Genomic DNA, 4,728 nt, shown 5'->3' with positions numbered 1-4,728 from the left:
GACACGGAAACGTCTTCAAGCGACAGCGCCCCGGCTAGTAGACTTCACATTGTCATATTTCAACACTCACTTATGCCTGTGTGAGTGTCTGCGCATGTGTGTGTGCGTGTGTTTGTTTGTGCGTGCGGCATCCAAATAACGGCGTGCATTTGCACACACATCATCACCACTCCGATCAGGACCCACCCCCCCCCCCCCCCACCCTCCCCACCCCACACCCCACATGGCCCCCTTCCCTCCACTTGATTGTATTTATAGGCTGTGATCAGAGTGTAAAACAAGCCCCGTTTCTTTTCAGATGCGCTCGGCGCTAATCTCCAATCAGCTCCGAGCGGCAGATAGTTAGCAAGGAGAGGCTAAAAATAGAGCGGCGGGTAAAAAAACATTCCGAGGTTAACTTTGATCCCGCCTGAAAATAATTAGCACTAGCGCAGCGACGGGCCGTATATAGACCAACTGCTGAGCCCGGGGAGGCTTTAGCTTCGCAGTTTCCGATGGGATGGAAAACTTCTCGAGCGCCGTTTGGAAAAAAACAAAAAACAAAAAAAAACAAAAAAAGTTTCGGGTGGGAAAGGAACGTGACACGCGACCTTGACGGCGATTGGGTTTTAGCGAGGTGTCAGAGTCCAGAGCGGAACATTTTGTCGACATGACGGAAGCGGGCTGCATTCGGACGCCGTCCGCGCCAGAGCCTGACAGCTCGCAAATTCATCATCAATCATAGATGATTGACTCGTAGCCAAGCGAGAAATGTGTTTGTTTTGACTTGGGCCGTGTCAAGGCAAGAATATTACTGAACTCGACCACTTGTACTGGGTTAGGGTCTCAAATTAGGGTTTCAAGCCCCGGTTGGTTTCAAACAAAGGTTAGGAATACAAAATACGGTTCCAAGCCAAGGTTCGGGTTTCCGACGAAGGTTAGAGTTTCAAAGTAGTCAGGGTTGAGGTTTTAAACAAGGGTTGGGATTTCAAAGTAAGGGTTTCAAGTCAGCTTTAGGGTCGTAAAGAGTTAGGGTTTAAACGGAGGCTTTCGAGACAGTTTCAGGGGTTTAAAATAAGAGTTAGGGTTTCAAGCCAAGGTTTCAAACAAGAGTTCGGGTTAAGTATAATTTCAAGCCACAGTTCAAGTTTCAAGACAGGATTCCGGTTTCAAGACAGCATTACGGTTTCAAAGTAGGGTTTTAAGTCAAGGTTAGGGTTTCAAACCAGTGTCAGGATTTGAAAGTTGGGTTCTGTCTAGGTTGGGGTTTGAATTTAGAGTTCAAAGCCAGTGTCAGGGTTTCAAATGAGGGTTTCAAGTCTTGGTTGGAATTTCAAATTAGGGTTTGACGTCTCAGTTACGATTTGCAACCGAGGTTAAGGTCACCCGGTGAATTTGCCGGGGAGGCAGCGTGAAAGGGGCTCCAGTTTCAGACAAAAAGGTGCAAATAACAAGTAATGCAGTGGAGATGAAGAAGCACTTCACATTCAGAACCTGAACAACTGTGAAGACGTCAAAGCGCTTGTAAGGGTACCAGCACACTGAGTTAACTTTATTATTGGGACAAATAACTAAAAGGACGTCGGCTTGGAGGTGGCAGACGGACATCACATTTGTTTGAGCTGGTTTTAATGTTAACACTCGTTAACTACTTTTTGGACTCGTTAATTGTACCTTTTTACTTTTTAGGGTTAGCTCATTTTTACAATAGTATGACAAAAGGTGCAAATCACCTCGGCATTCCGTCTTTATCTTTTTTTAAATTTTATTTTTACTATGTCCTAACCCACCTGTTATGTTACAGGTCAAATTGGCCTGTTCAATTTTAAATGACAGAAAAAAATATTTGTTTCATATATCTAAAAAAACAACAACAGCATTTTTATAGGAAGCAGGTCTCATTGACCAATAGTGACATTTTAGAGTACTAAAGAACCCAACATAGCGGGAATGTATACACTCTGAACAACTAGGTTTTTTGGCATCAACGCTAAGGTAATGCTAATCAAGTCGGCTTCGATTCATCAATGGCATTGTTTTTTTTCCAGTTGTCGACTCCCTGCATAGGCCTCCAAACACCAGCTCGCTCACTCAATTTTCCCATCGTCCTCGGTAGCAGAGGCCCCGCCCCTCCATTTATTCACATTGACACATGAGGTCATGGCAGGAGGAAATATAAAAATATAATTTTTTATATTTACGTGTGTGGTCTGTAACAGATACAGGTAAACAATCTTTGAAGATTTGAAAAATCCTCATGTGTGTACCAGGACTCAGCAGACCCAACAGTATGTTGGCTTTTCGCTGTTACGCGAGGGTGGTGAATTCGCTGATGGCTGGCATGAGGATTTAAGGTTGTTCATCAGTTAGCGTTAGCGGATGCCTTTTCAGATAGGCGGCTATTTATGATATTTGAGGATAGGATATTTTGCAAGTGACCGTGCTACCGATATCATTACTTATTCAAATATTTCCACACGCTTGAGGCACCGCTGGAACTTTGCTGCGATGACTGACCACCTGTTGGCTTCCGTGAGGCATCTGCGTTGTTAATGCCAAAACACGTGGTTGGCAATTCATCGACTTTACGCCATAACGTTCATTGGGAAGTGGTAAAGTCGATGCGTCTACTAGTCGACTAGTTGGATCAAAACATGTTGAGACAGACAGATGGTTTACCAAAGAAACTAATGGGCTCCAATCGGACAACCTAATGATAATTTGAGGATATTTTCCGAGAATGTTGGATGTCACACAGATGTGACACAGACAGCTGAAGAATGCTACTAAAAAAAGGACTGGGGGAGCTTCGGCATTGTTGAAAGTATATGTGTGTCATTTATTTTTGGAAAACTATACCAACTATTCCAACAGGTCCTCATAGCTGTCGTGTCGGGGGCGGTCAGCGTAGCATCTGTCGGGACGTTTAACCGTCCCACCGTAGTGTTTGCGGCAAGTGGCTTTGAACTTGATTCTGATCGGACAAGCTCCTTGATTTAAAACACCACTGGAGAGCTTCCTGGAAAAAAAAATAAGGCTATTTCTGTCCGCGGAATTCGATCCAGAGCATGCGGACGCTTGATTTTTTGAAGATGATTTACGGCAGTGAGGCTTGGATAAATCCATAAGGTTGAAGCGGGAGGACAGACAGAAAACGTTTCTCCCGTCGGTGGAGTATTGACGTTTGCTGCTTCGATGTATTTCATTAACAAGGTCAATCATTAACTCAACACCCATGTCCGTCCGGCTTTTTATGAAACGATGAAAAAGATAGACGTTACGTACTTCAGTGCAACGGCAGGAATTACTGCTACGGTACGTCGATTGGGCCCGAATCAAATCTTTTGCTTCTCATTGAAAGAGTTATTCAGTTCACACTTAGCAGAGGTGATATTCACACCCCGTACTTACTGTAAGTAGAAGTACAAATACGTATCTGTATCAAAAGACTGGTAAAAGTAGAAGTAGTGATTCAACATATTCAATGAAATTGGGGAAAACCTGAGGGAACTGGTGGAGAATTCTAAATACAGCAATGTCTTGGGATTAAACCTGGGCCATCGATGTTAACCATTCGCTTATCTTTGGTTAAAAGAAAAAAGGTGTTCAAGCTAGCCAGGGGAATACATACAAGCCAGTGTGCTAGCACTGGCTTGTACGTTTTGTCTGTCTCAGACGTGTTGTCTGTCCCGCACCGCCGACATGTTTTATTTAAAAATAACTTTATTGGCAGTCAGATATTTACAGTACAACGTCAAAAGACACACGACAAGGCTAAAAATAAACTGGCTTTTGGATTCAAATATACTGTACTTGATGGCGACGCGGAGGAAATGTCTTTTGCGGAGCCGATCAATGATCGCCGAATTATGACATTAAAGCCGATCAGCCGATCAACATAAAATGCTAATTATCGGCCGATGCCGATGAAGCCGATCAGATCGGGGTAAAGTCTACTCTGAAGCTGTTGCAACCGTTCGGTTTACTCCCACATTTCAAAAACATGTTTCTTAGGTAAATAGAAGGCTCGAAATTGTCCATAGGTGTGAATGTGGGTGTGAAAGGTTGTTGGTCTACATTTGTCTTGTGATTAAATGACTGCCAACCCTAACCAGTAGTGAGTGGGCGGATTGATCCAGATAATGATAGATTTATACTGGTGTAATGAGATCAGTACTTCAGTTTCAGTTCCTCGCTTAAAATGCGTGAGAACGCCTTCGGATTTAAAGCAATTTGATTATGCCTCCAGGGCAGCGCGCTAGAAAGTCATTAGCCTGTCCGCCTTACAGTTCTCAGGTTCTGGGTTTGACTCTCGAGTTTGTGTGTTCTCCCCCGTGTTGGTTTGTTTTTTTTCTTTGGTGGAGATCCAGCTTCCTCCCACATTCCAAAATGATGCATGCTAGCTTCACTGAAGACTCTAAATTGTCCATAGGTGTGAATGTGAGTGTGAACGATTGGCCACCAATACTGGGTGAATACCACCTCTTTCCCAAAGCCAGAAGAAATGAGCCGCCTTGTATGTGTTTGGTATTGGTTCGATACCAGCGCTTGCAGTATCGCACACCACTACGGAACAGCAAAAGTGATAGAGAACATGGACGGATCCACGTTATGTAGCAAAAAGACACAACAGTCCCATCGTGTGACGGCGTGGAATTCATCCCGCTCTTTGGACTCGGGACACGGTTTAGCTTTGAGGTGATCCATCAAGCCAGCGTGACAAGCAGCCTTCTATATTTGGCCGCTACA

This window comes from Phycodurus eques, chromosome 9, assembly GCF_024500275.1.
Source record: "Phycodurus eques isolate BA_2022a chromosome 9, UOR_Pequ_1.1, whole genome shotgun sequence".
Lineage (NCBI taxonomy): Eukaryota > Metazoa > Chordata > Actinopteri > Syngnathiformes > Syngnathidae > Phycodurus > Phycodurus eques.
Note: the sequence above shows the minus strand (reverse complement) of the source record.